At 42.2% G+C, this 16,410-nt stretch overlaps 1 protein-coding gene across 7 annotated transcripts in view; it reads left to right on the top strand.

The window, feature by feature from the left end:
• LOC135703040 (furin-like protease 2) overlaps positions 1–16,410 on the top strand; it is a 1,186,720-nt gene that overhangs the window by 483,732 nt on the left and 686,578 nt on the right. The gene's annotated exons all lie outside the window — the stretch shown is intronic.

Below are 16,410 nucleotides of genomic sequence, written 5' to 3'. Positions count from 1 at the left end.
AATGTTCTAATGTTCATGTAGCTTCCCTTACGTTTCCTAAATTTGCATGAGCCCCTCAAGACATTGCTGAAATTTTCGGAAATTTCAGCAATTTAATTAATTAATTGATCGGTCCTGATGTTCTCTGAGCTTCACTTAAGTTCCTGAAAACATTAAATTTCCCTGAAGTTCTTTGGACTTGTGAAGTTTCCAAAATATTTATGATGTTTCCTTAAGTTCACTGGAGTTCGCTGGACTTTTCTGAAATTCCAGGGTTTTCGAATTTTAACAGAAGCTAATGAAACTGTCTTTAATTTATTGAAACTTACACAAAAGTCTGGACTTTTCGGAAGTTTCAGAACTTCTTAAATGTGCCTGCAGCTAGTCTGCAATACAAATCTGATAGCATCCTTGAAGTTCCGGGAAAGTTGAAAAAAACTGGCGGGAGAAGATGAAAGAATCATTCGAGCGAAGGCTGAAGAAGCTTCCAACGTAAGGTGGAAGAAAATTCCAGGAAAAGTTGGATGAAACTTCAGGAAGTTAAAAAATGAATAAAAACTTCCGGAAGTTAAATAATGTTTAAAACATGTTTCTCGATTCCCTAGGAATTACCCTCGGAATTACCAGAAAGAGCCATCGACTATTTCTCGATTGATGGGTATCCAAAAACGGTGAGGAAATGCAAACATGAGTCGAAAGAGTATCAAGCATAAGGAATCCTTAGAGATGATTGTTTAGAATTTTGAAGGCTAATAAAATATGAGGTATTCAAAAAGATACAAGTCTCTCACAAAAAATTTCTAAAAAATTCGAGCGCGTGCAGGCAATTTTAATATTGATTTAAAAAAAACGGTATAAATCGATATAAAATCTCAAAAATCGGTATTCTGATGAACCTTATCGATATATCGGTATCAAATTCGGGAATCGGTATAAATACCGATAAATCGGTATATCTGGCAACGCTGATCTAAACTTGCATGTTCACAGCGAAATATCGACTGCATCTCAATTATTACATAAGATACGACATAAAATGTAATTACCTGCTCTTAATCTACCTTCTTTTTTCACGGTGCGAAAGTTGTTCAGATTAAATCAATAGGAATTTAATTGAACTTTGAACTACTTTGTTAGCCAGACATTATTTTCTAAGCTAACGAGAATTTAAAAAGCCTCAAAATTGATCATTTCACTAGAAGTTAAATCAGCAAACAACCAAAAATCTTTTCCGATGCTATCAAATTGGGATTGGTAGCAAGCTCGAGCAAACAATCGCCCATTATATCCGATTAGGTATTCCATCGGCAAAAGCAAGACCAGATACCACCGATCAAGACAGTCTAATCCTCAACTCTCAACGACCAGCTCATCCGTTATGACCAACAAACGACGACGGCGACGACGACGATGACGTCGCTTCGGATGAAGACACCCAAGATACGCCAATTCATCCTCTTCCTTACGGGTCCGGTTCCGGTGCGACGGTGTGCATCGAATGACGGAAGGAAAATAGCATTAGTTTGGTGAATTCGAGGCTGCGCTCCAGTTTCAGCCGAACAGAGGCGGATAATCGATTTTAAATTATATACTTGTTTACTCATCTTCATCGGTTCGTCGTTTTGGCGTGTTCACTCACGCGGAGATCCATTTTCATCAACGAACTTTTTTTTTTCCGTTGCTCTCATCACTCGCAAGGAAGAGGAAGTCACTTATCTGCATATTGCCGAGGATTGTACATAGGATTTCTGTTTTCTGCTCCATAGTTTTGACTGTTCCGTGATTTGATCGTTTCACAGCATCGTCATCATCATCATCATCATCATCATCATCATCACCACCGCCATCATCTCCGCCGTCAGTCATGCTTCCGGTCGGTGCCAGTATGGCTCAATCATTCGCATTATCCATTCATCCCCGGTTCTTCATTCTCAGTCACTGGCTGCCTTCCTCCCTTATATTTCCTTCCAGCATCGGGGAAAAAAACGTTACGGTCTGCTAAACCGATTCAAACCGGAGGTGGTCCCCAAGTGCTGCGCTTGCCTTGCCGACTCATTCCGTATGTATGGAACGAGAAAGGCCCGTTCATTATCCTATCGTTCCACCACTCCATTTTCCAAGATTTTCAAATACGCTCTCCATATCGACCGACCGAACGAGAGGACGACGGCGGCATTTCATCGAACCGATCGGATGTCGGCACTTCCTCTGCATGCTTTGAAATCCCATCTCATACCACCACCATCCATCGACCCGTGACACCCCCGAGCGCCCAGGAGGAAATACGAAGGAAATTTTATAATTTAACGATTCGAATACTTTTCATGTTTCAGCCATTCTTCACTGTCGCCGGGTTCCATCCAATAAAGCATCGTGGCAACCAATACTGCCGCCGGAATTTAGCCGGATGTCGTTGCCACGTTCTCACTCATAGGCACCCCCTTTCTCCAGTTCTGCAAATGGCGACGACAGGAAATATCGATGGGGGGCAATGAGGAGTAAGTGTGTGTGTGTATGTGAACGTCACTGGAAGTACATTAACCGATGGTACCGCATCAGGTGACGACTTCCGGCTCAAAATTAAATGGTTTACTTTTTCCCACTGTTCGAGTTCATTGTTGACAGCTGTTGCAGAAGTGTGAAGTACCAGACAGAAATGTTAAGCTAATGTTTCGAGAGTAGGAAATTGAGGTTTGCATTTAGGATCGCACGCAGGGTTCTGCATTTTCCGAAACAAAGATAAGAAAATGAACTCTCCGCAGAATCGGTTCATTTCGAGCAATTTAATTTTCGTGTAAGTCATCGTGTTTCTTGTTATCGAGTCACGATGAACATTCCTCTTTTCAAACATGACTGGACTATCACTTGTTTCGTTCGTCGAGTGCTTCAGTTCATTTCATTTGAAGCAAAGACTTGTTTCAATTGACGCAACTGCTTCCTTCGTTTTTTTTTTTCATTTTCACTTCAATCCGGGCTTATTCGACTTGTCACGATGCAGGCATCTAAATATAATATCCGGATAGTATCCGCACAATATAGGTTGCCAATATGGATAGCATCCAGGTTATATGTAGTAAAAATATATTATTTTATATTAAACGAAAATTAAATTAACGAGGCCATTCTGGACTCCAAGATGGCGGCCATTGGGGTCAGGGGAAGTCTCAAAAACCCCCACAATATGGGTATTTTCGGGACGAGGACGACACGAAGGTGCGGAAAATCGATATCCGCACAGCAAAAAAATAATTTTGATATCACGTCAAAGTGGATGCACTACAATCATGTCGAAAATATGGTGTAATATTACTTGCTAAAAAGGACAAAATTATCAATAATACAATGCATGAACTGACATTACGCTGCTTTTACTGCATTTGTTCATTTATGTGGTCATAAAAATTACATGAAATTTTCGACATGATTGTAGTGCATCCACTTTGATGTGATATCAAAATTATTTTTTTGCTGTGCGATGCTATGTCGTACTCCAATATGGCTACCATAGGGTTTCAGAAAAGGTGTCAAATACCCTACAATATGGTTATTTTCAGAACAGGAACAGCGCGTAGATGCCGAAAATCGATATCAGATATCACTTTGGAATCCAATATGGTGGCCATCAGGGTTCAGAAAGTGTCAAATATCCTACAATTTGTGTATTTTCGGAATGGGGACATCGTGTAGATGCCAAAAATCGATATTCGATGCCACGTTGAAATCCAATATGGCGGTCATCGGGTTTCACAAAAAGTGTCAAATACCCTAAGATCTGGGTATTTTCGGAACGGAGACCACGCGTAGATGCTGAAAATCGATGTATGATGACATTTGTGGGCTATTTGACACTTATTCTTAAGTTGGAAGCTACCATCTTGAATTTCAAGAGGGCGTCGCACATCTATTTCTGGCTTCTAGATGTCAGCCCGATTCCAAAAAACCCACATTGATCGGTATTGGACAGTATTTCACAGTTTTTTGGAACCAAAGCCGCCATCTTGAGCTTAAAGACGGCGTGACATCAATTTTCGGCGTCGGATATCGATTTCCAATCTCCAGACGTCACCCCGATTCTAAAAATACTCATATTGATGGGACGGCATATTCCTTTCCCCTTTTTTTCTGAAATAGGAAGCCGCCATCAGAGCTTAAAATTATTGACTGCCTAGGCTGAGTGTGAAAGCACTGCACTATTCAATCCATTGCTCTGTGCAGACCATTTGTTCCAAACGGTAAAGGACGAGGCAATGAAAGAGCCAACAAAAACATTCAGTCACTCACGAGCAGGCGACGCACACCGCTTGGCTTCGCTCACACAGCATGTAATTGAGTCATTTTTCCATAGAAAATGTACGCTCAGTCATTCAAAACAAATATTGGGTACCATCACGGCAGAATAAACGTGTTGACTGAGCTACTGACTGAGTGCTCGGCTGACTCGTTTACCTCTGAATCATTCAGACTCTCACGAGGCAGTGAATGATGAGGCAGATGGCAGTTCATATTCATATCAAAATGACTCAATGAACCTGACTGTTTTGCGCACTGGCCGCCATATTGGATTTAAAAATGGCATCGGATATCGATTTCCGGCCTCTAGACGCCATCACGATTCCAAAAATACCTATATTGATGGGTATTTGACAATATTTCCCACTTGTTCTGAAATCGGAAGCCGCCATCTTGGATTAAGAATTGGCGTCGCATATCAATTTTCGATCGGTAGACTTCATACCGATTACAATAATACCAATATTGATGTATATTTGACTGTATTTCCACTATTTTTTTTCGTAAATTGGAAGCTGCCATCTTCGATTTTAAAATTGCGTCGGATATCGATTTTCATCCTCTAGACATCATCTCGATTCCAAAAATACCTTTGTAGATAAGTATTTGACAGCATTTCCCACTTTTTCTTAAGCTGGAAGCCACCATATTGGATTTAAAAATGGCGTCGCATATCAATTTTCGATCTCTAGACGTCACCCCGATTAAAAAATACCCATTTCAATGAACCGAGTGAACAATCAACAAAAGTCATAAAAACTGCGCGAATTTTGATCGAACAGCTTCGTTTCAATGCAAATGTAAGTTCATTTGACAATGAAAGAAGAAATGACCACGAGTCAAGCCAAAACAAACAGCATGAAAACCGATCGAAAGTGGTTCTGTTGGTGTCGACGGGGATATGCTCGAAGAGAAAACAGAATGACTTTCAATTGAAAGTGATGGCTGACAGCTTCATCGTCACTTGACGATTTTCGATTGAAAGTGACTTTGTGGGGCCCTGATCGCACGTCCTGCAGTTTTCAATGTTGTGGAGACCAAATGTATGACAACATGAACAACTGAAAATGACTAAAAGACTGCATTTTTTCCCAAAACCGTTTAGAATCGATGTAAAGGAGCAGATCAAGCCGATTGTCCGCAAGATTTTACGAAAAGAAAACTAGCTTGAACCCATCAACGCTCGAATAAAATCGCTAAAACATAACTCGATTGGAAATAATACGAAAAAGAAGTGATGTGTGGTTGGAAGTCACAATTTAATCTTTTCCGAAAGGTTATTCAACTAATCAGGCCATATGCAATAGAGATGGCGCTGTTACACTGGTCGAAAGTCATAAAGATCCCTATATGGAAATTGAGAGAAGTGGGAATAATTCGTTTTCGATATTTAGGTAAAAAAAAAGTGAAAAATTTCCTAAAAAATCAGTCAAGGACAATGTTGTTCAGATTTTCCTGGGAATTATAGTTAAACAATTTACCACTTACCAATCACCAACGTTGTCCTCTGCTGCCCGAAGAAGTCGTCTCCTTTCTATTGTAGTTAAACAAGTTACAATTGAATAAAAACAGTATTCTCCCATAATTTTTCTACCAGTTCAAATCCAAGAGCGAACAATTGTCTCTCACGAGCTCAATCTCTCAACATGCCATGTATATTGACGTAACACGATTTGTGATTTCCCTTTCACAGACTACAAAATATAGTACCTAGCCCTGGAAAAAAAAACTACACGGGACAGCCCTATGGAGTTGTACGCAATGGTGACGTAGGACTACGTGGTATTATATAATAAATCTGATTTGTTAACTGCAGCAGAAGCTTGTGTTTTGTTTATACTCTTTAGTATGACTATGATTGCCCTGAAAAGAACCTTTTGATATGATTTTTAGTTGGGACATGATCAGAAATTTAACTCTTTTGGAAAATCTTGGTGGCCCTGAAAAGGACCGATGCCTGTACTACCATCGGTCCTTTTGGAAGATGATGATGACGTGGAGGCAGCTGAATCAGCAAATCGGACCGGACAATCCCATATCCTTCAATTCAATGATTGGACACTCGCAAGAGTCTCGGCTGGAGGTGGCTGCGATGGGTTGGAAGGACGCTGTGGAGAGTCTCGGCCCGGCTACTGCTGGACACGGGTTGACCCAGTGGTTGGAAAGGTGCAGCGAAGGATACCTCATCTTTGCTACGAGAAATGGGCTATCAGAAGAGTCTTGGCCCGGTTGCTTCAGGGTTAACAGCTTGGTTACTACCGTTTTGCTGGTTCCTTTTACTGATGGTTCTACTTCCACACAGGGGTAGTTGCTTTGTTGGCTATGTGACTGGATGAGTGAAAATGAAAAATGCATCAGAGATTTTCGAAAATGTCATTGAGGTTTGGTGTTTACCTATGGTTACTTGATGACTACGACGAATGGGCACTTGGAAGAGTCTCGCAGCAGCAGCCAACACGGGTGCTTCGTAGAGTGCACTTGCTTCCAAGTTTGGTTACAACTCTGGAGAGCATTTTGTTTGGTAGTTGGGGTAGTGGTATGGTTCTGAATATGGCGATGAGTGAGCAAAATGTTACGCAATTGCATACTCCCTATTTGCACACGCCAGAAGATCGGAAGCGAATGCCACTTCGACTTGTTTCGTCTACTAACGATTATCTGATGACTGTGCTGGGGAAGCAGCATATGCATGTACGTAATTGGTGGATTTGTTAGCTATTTCGACGCTTTTGGACAATGCTTGAGATTTACCACTTTTTCAATAGTTTCTTGTTAGCATTGCTATCGATGCGTAGACATATTTCTGATCGATTGGTGATAAATTTATTGAAATTGGTCCAGGGGCAGCTGAGTTATTAATGAGCAAAATCTTTCATAATTTCGTTTCATGTTCCATTCAAAGTGTACCTCCATATAGAAATCACAGACGTAGTCCTACGTCAAAAATAATGTTAGAACTCTTATTTATGCAATTCAATTTGCATAATAACAATTATTTTAAGTGTATTTCACCATAGTTCAATGTGTTGAAATGTTGATATTCTTTCTCTATCAATTCAAGTGTATTGCACATTGAATCACACTACTGTTCAAAATAGATGGATTTGAAGTGTTGAAATGACAATGCGATGTGAATTCCTTCATCCTTATCAACCAGCCTAATATATAAGAACATCCGTGGCCCAGTGAGATCGAAAGAAGACAACGGTAGTAGACACCCAACAATCCAGGATCAATTCCCAAATCAGACCCATTAAAAAAAGGCATCAGAAGTCGATAAAGTAGAATATTTCAGAACATTGAGCTATGATGTACAAAGCTATTGATATCACCATTAGAGTGATGCAAAATTTGAAATTTTCGCTCCACAATACTTTAACGATTTCAAATCGGATCCTGACTATCCTCTCAAAATTTGAACCCATTTGGTGAAAAACTGAGATGGCACAAACCATTTGAAATTTGTATGGGAATTACTATGGTAAAACCAAGATTTTTGTTCATGTCTATCTAATAATTCACCATATCAGTCTGCTTCAAAAGCTTTCAACTTTACTTGTAGGAAATTTTGCCAGCTACAACTTTGCTGAAGACCACTTTTTGATTAAATGAAAGTTATCAATGGTTCAATGCGCTGATGTCTTATGATTATGCTCAACCAACTGCTCAGCAAGCAACATTGGTGTTTCTGGGGTGTTGAATAGGACACAAATATCATGGCTACTAAGTAACACTGTAAAATACAGTGTTGCCTACAGAGCAGCTGCTTGATCATGTCATAAGTTTACCAATCTCTTAAACAATTAATAACTTTTTCCTGTCTCGTTTTACATAGAAACGATCTTTAGCCAAGTTGTAGCTGAGAAAATTTTCTATAAGAATAGCTGTCGAACTGTTTCGCAGCTCAATATGGAAAAAGACTAGAAGGCAATGAACAAAAAGTTGAGATTTCCCATAGTAATTTACATGTAAACTTCAAATGGCTTGTGTGAAGTCTGTTTCTAACCAAATGAGTTGTAACTTTGGTAGGCTAATCAGGACCCGATTTGAAACCATTTAAGTCAAAGTCAAATTTTGCATCAGTCTAATCACCATTGTTCCAACGAATAAACTAATCACGAAACACTATCTTTTAGCAATTGAGCTTAAGCTGGAATTATTCATTTTCATTAGTTTAAGTATTAGGTTAATATTGTGTAGTGTAGACTTACAATTCAGTTTAGGCTTCGTATTTTAGATAAGATAAGGTAATAATAGAATTCAGTATCGTACGATGGGCTGTAAGTACATAACTTTCTTAAATTTACAATTTAGTTAATCTAAATGTTGGCTTGTTTTGTATTGCAATTTCGAGCACGATCAGTTCGCACATACGATTAATGATAAGTAAATTATTTGTGATTGAATATAGTAATTTTAAGTTCTGTTCGTACGTTATTCGAAAAGACTTAAATATGCACGGAAATAGCCTCAAAAGTAATAAGATTATGTAGGGGAATTTACGTATTTTCGGCAACCTAAGCAGCGACCTCTTTCTATAGTCTTTTTCTCTATGGAACGCACACATGTGCAGTATTGGTTTGTTTACAATCTTTTGCTGCCAGCTGCTCTAACAATTTCAGTCGAAAGAATTGTCAAAAACTGTTTTGAAACGCTTTTACAAAGCTCCAATCTTCTCTAGTGAGAGCGAGTATTGTCGGCAACCAGTTTTTCTTCGGCAACCGTTCCATTTGAACTGCATGTAAATCTGCTGTTCTATTATCGGCAACTCGAAATCAGCTACAATTTGTAGTGCGTGTGTTTCATTTCAAGAAAATCCTGCTAGATTGCTTTTTCTCAGTGGTAAAAACATAGTCAAATTGAAGCTGAAAGCATAAATAATTGTTTGCATGCATTCAGCGAAGTGTTTTGGTAAGAAAATCCAGTGAAAATAGTGTTTCAATTTGGGTTGCCGAAAATAGTCTGTTATGCCGAAGCCGTCATTTCCCCTATATAGTATTAGGAAAATTAATAAATTAACTGTACTATTAAATTTCTTCCACGTTCCACGCACTATCTACCACGCATTCCATTACGCTTTGTTCTGCCCTATCTGAGTTTTCGAAGCAAGATCTGACGTTCGCCCGTCATCACCATTTGAAGTTAATCCTGCAAAGTTGGTACTACGATGCTAACCATCGTTGCCAGACTGTACGGTAACATTCCCGCCCCCGTAACACTACGTATCCGGAGCAGTTTTACCTGGATCACCGACGTCTAACACGGCCAACTTGCTGACTGGTCTTCTTAAGAATCCCGAGCTCGTCTGAACTGTAGCTCGTCGTACCCGGCCATCGGGCCCTGGCTGTACTTCCATTATTCGACCCCGTATCCAGTTGTTCCTTTTCTACTATCCGCAATTACCACTAGGTCTCCTACTTCTATTGGTATCGCTAAACAATTTCATCCGCCTACAAATCATTGGTAAATACTCCCTCAACCAACGGCGTCAGAAGATGTCTAACTGATGTCGGATCTGCTTCCAGCTGCTGGAGCTCCCAAGCAGAAAGTGGTTTGGCGTTAGGACCTCTTGCTCTTCTGACTCCACAGGCAGGTAGGTTAACGGTCTAGAATTGATCATACTTTCGGCTTCGACTAGACGGTGGATTGAACAACCATTTGGTATTGGCATTGGTAAATGTTCCGCCAGGCCGTTACAGATTTGTTCTCTAAACACTCTCTCAGCACCTTGGAAGTTGGTGCCGTTGTCGCTGTATACTTCCGAAGGGGCTCTACGCCGCCCGACGAATCGGCGAAAGCACGTTATGCAGCTCTCCGTACTCAGGTTATACGCAACTTCGAGGTGAACTGCGCGAGTCGTCAGACATTTAAAAAATGACACCCAGCGCTTTGCGTGAGCGCGCCCAGTCTTCACAAGCACTGGGCCAAAATAGTCCACTCCAACACATATGAGAAAGGGCGTTCAAATGATGCTAATCTGGCGACCGGCAGAGGTGCCATTTTTGGCGTTGACGGTTGTGATCTGTAGACCTTACACTTTTGGCAAAGTTGTGAAGTCTTCCGTACTACTGCCCGAAGATGAGAAATATAGAAGTTCTGTTTTACCCCATTATCAACCGTCTCGGGATTCGCATGATGGTTTCTACGGTGCTAGTGATCCAGAATCAGAGTTGTCAATCGGTGTGACTTCGGTAAGATTATCGGAAACTTTGCATTGAACCCACTCATCGATGTACGGAGACAGCTTATAGATTGGTGATGATTTGTCCACATTTTTCGTACCCGCCTTCAGTTGGGCGATCTCGTCAGGATAACTCTCCTCCAGGTACACGACGTTAGGCATACGGTCGTTAGGCATACGGTCGTTAGGCATACGGTCGTTAGGCATACGGTCGTTAGGCATACGGTCGTTAGGCATACGGTCGTTAGGCATACGGTCGTTAGGCATACGGTCGTTAGGCATACGGTCGTTAGGCATACGGTCGTTAAACATACGGACGTTAGGCATAATGTACGATAGACATAATGGACGTTGGGCATAAAGGACGTTAGGCATAATGGACGTTAGGCATAATGGACGTTAGGCATAATGGACGTTAGGCATAATCTACCCGATAAATTCCAGAAGGATAATGGGGATCGTCTATTGATTGCTGACTTCGGTGAAAATAATGAAAGAGCCTTAATTTTTGGATCTCATAAAAACTTGCGACGTCTTGGACAGCCAAGTATTGGGTTACAGATGGTACGTTTGCCACAGTTCTTTGTTTGTTTCGGCAACTCGTCACTGTTCATGGAAGTATCGCTCCCTCACATCAACAGACGGTTCCGCTAGTTTTCATTCTGATGACAACAAAAACAGAATCGTTGTATCGGAAAGTATGGCAGGAAATCCTGGAAGCAGCAGGTATGTTTTGTCATTATTGAATGAAAAACCACAGAATTCACCATTCTTTATTTCATTAGCTGTTCTTTGAGGAAAACCTTTTCTTCTTTGACAGTTGCAATATGTGTGTAAGAATATATTACAACAAATGTGTGATTTTTTATTTCTAGATGCGATTGATTTCAAGATAAACTATGCTGGAATGTTATTGCCAGATTACTTAACCACTACCGCTACTAATCTTGTATCCAAGTAAAAATGTAGCTACGTCACTTATGATATAATTAATAATGGATTCCAAACTGTGCTTATTAAATAAACTATGTTTGTTCAACTTGTATCATTTTTTATTCAACGCTTAGCCTAATTTAAGCATTGTTTACCATGCTCGAAACAGGTTTCTAGAGTTGCACAGCCGCAAGGTATATTATGCCTAACGTCCATTATGCCTAATGACTTTATGCCTAACGTCCACTATGTCTAACGTCCGTATGCCTAACGTCCGTATGCCTAACGTATTTATACCTAATGGGGTACACTCCTCTCCTCCTGATAGCAGTGTCAAAGAATGCTTTCCGCTCTTCGAATTTCATCAGAGTTCAACGGCGCTATGTCTCGCTGCCCTCTACTTCGTCGAGCATTTCGGATGAACCGGAGTGTGTAACCCATTGATCGGAGAAGACGCATCCATCGAGAGAATCGTTCAAACTTTACTAGAGGCTCCATGCACGAAACACGGTCGAAGTTCCTCCTCTGTACAGACCTTCTGCTTAAAATTCTGTTCTGCCCGCAGCTCCTCAGGATGGTAGAGAAACTCCAGACCCCAGAACCACTTCCCTTCCGTCGATAAGCAAGGTCCGTTTCCCCAATTCGTTGCCGCTCCTTCGGGGAACATTTTGCATCCCTCTCCATGATCGGCGACAAGTTCCGTAGATCCAAGGCCGCCTCTACCTCTTCCTTCGCCAACATGTTTATCCCCGAAGAATCGGTCACATCGGACATCAACTTAGCCTTGGGACCGGACGAGCTCCTTACTTACTATCAACTTACCCTTCGGAAGACATCCCATCTCCTTAACCTGCTGTTCTTCTAAGGTCATGGAGAGAATGGTCAATAGGCGGCTCCTGAATTTCATGGAAACTAAAGGACTAAATACTCGATCACTGGCAACATGCCTTTCGAACTGAACATGGGTCAAATACCTTCTTGATTTCCCTTGGCCAAGTCCTGCGGGATGGCTTCTTTTTGGAAAAACATATCGAGCTAGCCACGTTGGACATCTCGATAACTAGTAGAATGGGGCCTCCATGGACACATCCTTCTCTTCATAAAGAATGTCCTGCTCTGCCATTTACCTGGAAGGTTCGCTCGAAACCATCGCTCGAAAACTTTCTCGGAGGAACAGAAGTCCCACAAGGCTCGGTTATCGCCGTAACGTTATTTCTAGTACGGATGAATGGGATCTTCCAAAACCTCCCTAAGGAGATCTACATATTAGCTTGCGCTGACGATATCCTTCTGGTCGTCATTAAAAATGCTACAACTCTCGATCTTCCGGTGGCCTTCTTCTGCGAGTTTTCTTATCTCAGCGAAAAAGAGCTCATATACCCACATATGTTCACACAACGATCGATCGCTCAGAAACCCCCTGCGAATAACTGGCAAAACGATTCCATACTGTAACACCATCCGCATTTTCGGTGTCCGGTTTGATAGAAAGCTTTCATTCACAGCGCATATCAACGAGGTAAAATCTAACTGCAAATCTAGGTTAAACCTTCTCCGTACCCTCGGAGGTTGACACTAGGACAGCAACCAAGCCTCCCGACGCCATGTGTCCGGGGCAATAGTCAACTCTCGTCTGACATACAGTATGGAAGTGACTTGCCTTGCTCGGGATCGGCTAATCATTGTTCTCAGCCCCACGTACAATCAAGTCAATAGAATTTCCACTGGTCTACTGCCCTCAACCTCAGGCGATGCTGTATGTGTAGAGACTGGTTCGCTACCTTTCAACCGGTACATTGACAACGCTATCTGTCGAAGAGCGATCGGGATAGATTCAAAGACAACAGGTGAGGGAGGGACCAATCAACTCCTGATGCAATTTGACAACCAGGAGCTCCTCACAGTGTAAGAGGTTCACTGGGATGGAGCCAGGAGTTGGAGCCTACCTAAATCCAGAATTGATCCATCTAACAAAACAGTTTTAAAGCAGGTTCCGACCCACAAGCGGTAACCAGCTCGGTAACCCAACTCCAGCGCGAAAAGTACCCCGACTACACCATCAGATACTCCGATGGTCCGGTTATCTCGTGGCTGAGGACAGGACCTGTGAAACCTGTCAAGTTCCCCACTCAATGGAACACGTGTTATGCTGCTATCCACAAAACCAGGGGCCACGGGACTTCTATGTGATATCAGAAAACATTCATGACGCCCTCTCCAACGATCCCACGAGGATTGCGGCCCCCACTGGTTTTCTTCACGAAGCCGGACTCTACAACCAAGTTTAAACCTACCAATAAACCCCGATTACCGTAGTTCCCACGGACCATCCCACCAATCAAACTTTGAACCACGAATCACAACCTCCAGCTTAGAAAATGACTAGCGTCTTTCAATAGAACACGATACGGAACTAGAAAAACCACCATTTGACCAGAAATTAGGACCAGCGCAACTAAGGCTTGCACTCGAAAAAAAATGCATCATTTTTATCCGTGTGTGATGAAAATCTGAGTATAACTGGTTTGGAGTGAATTGTTTACATGTGCAAAATTTCATAACAATCGGTTCAGTGGTTATTGAGATGTCATCGAAACAAGAAGAAAATCGCCGGAGAATTATGCGCGCTTTCATGGAACATCCGACTGCGACCATGAGATGGATCGGAAGACAACTGGGAATCACCCATACAACTGTGTCTCGGGTGGTAAAATCGTTTAAGGAGTCCCAGACGACCGAGCGGTGGGCTGGAAGTGGAAGAAAATCGAAGACAGCTGACCCTGCGAAGGCCCGGAAGGTGTTGGATTATTTCAAGCGTAATTCGAACCTTTCGATTCGCGACGCGGTTCTGAAGGCAAAGTGTTCCGCCTGGTTCGTTCAGCAAACCATGAAACGAGCTGGGTTTCGTGTATTCAAGGTCCGGAAGGCACCGAACCGGCGTGATCAACAAAACACGGCAGCCAAATCCCGCGCAAGGAAACTGTATCGAGAGTGGCTAACGAAACCGGTGTGTGTGGTTATGGATGACGAAACCTACATCAAGGCAGACGCAAAGCAGATACCAGGGCTGGAGTTCTACGTTGCCAAATCACGGTTTGATGTTCCGGAAGACATAAGGAAGAAGAAAGTGAACAAATTCGCCAAAAAATACTTGCTCTGGCAGGCCATATGCCAATGCGGTAAACTGAGTAAGCCGTATATCACAATGGGTACCATCAACAGCGAAATTTACCGCACCGAGTGCCTCCAGAAGCGTCTGTTGCCCTTCCTGTGGTCCTACGGAGGCGATACATTATTTTGGCCGGACCTGGCATTATGCCATTACGCGCGATCGACGTTGGATTGGTACAGAGACAATAAAGTTGTTTTTGTAGCAAAAACCGCCAACCCCCCAAATTCACCAGAGATTCGTCCGGTGGAAAGATTTTGGGCCGTAATGAAGGTTATTATTGGCCACCGGCTCCACCATTGCACAAAATGTAATGAGGGGTCTTAAGGGAAAGGTGCGGGCTTTCAGCGATGGAAAGGAAATTGAGTAAAGTAATTATGCCGAAACATAATGAAAGTTTCAAGAAAATCCGACTTAAAATAAATTTTTGGCGAACATTTTTGTCTGGTGCATTTTTTTCGAGTACAGGCCTTATAACGGAACCGATTTTACTTTACCCTTCGGAAAATCAACAGCACCGTCATGAAGGAACTCCGAAAAAAAAAATAACTTCGTTGAAACCTACTCTGTATTAAAAGGTCTCCCTTCTGGAACCTCATCTTTTTCCGGAGAACCCCTTCTGGGATCTACTAATACCAAACCTCGTTTCCACTTACTCTGTGACTAAAGGGGAATCCTTTTGGCTCTCCCAAACTCTTTTCGAGAGGTGAACCAGCCAAAGGCCAACTTCCATATAAATTTCAAACGCAATGCGGGAAGCCAGATTACATCCAATCGTCCCTAAATTTTATACAGTTTTTTGAGACCCCAAATAGAACCAAAACAAGGGTTGTTCTCGCTTGATGAGGTCAAGTTTGCGTGTTTCTATATAACTTCTATATAACGGTGACCCACACTGATGCAAAATAAAAAATGTTTGCTCCACAGTGCTTAAACGGTTCCAAATCATGTCCTGATTGGTATCAGCTGATTTTTTGCATGCGATTAGGGTCAACCATAAACTAGATATCTACAGAAAATCAGTTATATTGGTAGAAGGACAGCCGAGAAATAGCGGTGGGAGGGTGGTACCACCCAACGCATATATGTTGGGGTTACTGTATAATGTGAGCCAGTGATCTGACAATTTCATCCCATTTTCTCAATTTTACTGCCAAACTAACCCATCAACTCCAACCAGCTTGAATAGAACCCTCCAACCGGCATTGAATCAACTTTTCCCATTCGCCGGAATGATCTGGCCAGCCATCCAACGTACGCCACTCACGTCCAACTTTTTTTCCGAACCATAAGTGGGAAAAGCAATTTCCATCCAGTCGGTTTGGTTGCGGTATACTTTTCAACATTGTCCTCTCCGTATCTCGCCTCACCGTCCTGTTCCGTATAATCCCCAAACCCGATAATCTATTATACAGATCATGCTCACGTGTCTTCACTTCATCAAATAGTCGTACACGCCTTCATTTTCTCCGCCCTGTCCCACCTCGGCCTGCCCCGCCAGCCAGAGTGTGCGAACATATGTGGCGAACTCGGAGCGAAGTTGGAGCACCTGTTCTGTTCTGGTACCGAGTACAAACCCTATCTTTTCGGTTGAACTGCGGCCATTTATGACAGATGGTACCTGATGCCGGCGGCTGCGACCATGATGCAATATAATATTCAAGCCATTCACGGGACCGGCTAGCAAGAACATGCACCTGGACTATGAAGGTGGAAATCGAATGGCCATGTCGTCGTGGCAAGTCCTACGACCGAACAGTCATCCATATCCAACGTGACACCAGTAAAAAAACGTAAAGATTCACATTGCGCGTTGATGATAGTTTCTATGATGCAAGTGAGAATAAAAAAAAAAAAG

Source organism: Ochlerotatus camptorhynchus, unplaced genomic scaffold, assembly GCF_037179485.1.
Source record: "Ochlerotatus camptorhynchus isolate MF236.1 unplaced genomic scaffold, CSIRO-AGI_Acam_v1.1 ptg000207l, whole genome shotgun sequence".
In the NCBI taxonomy this organism is placed as follows: domain Eukaryota; kingdom Metazoa; phylum Arthropoda; class Insecta; order Diptera; family Culicidae; genus Ochlerotatus; species Ochlerotatus camptorhynchus.
This window is presented reverse-complemented; position numbering and strand designations above follow the sequence as displayed.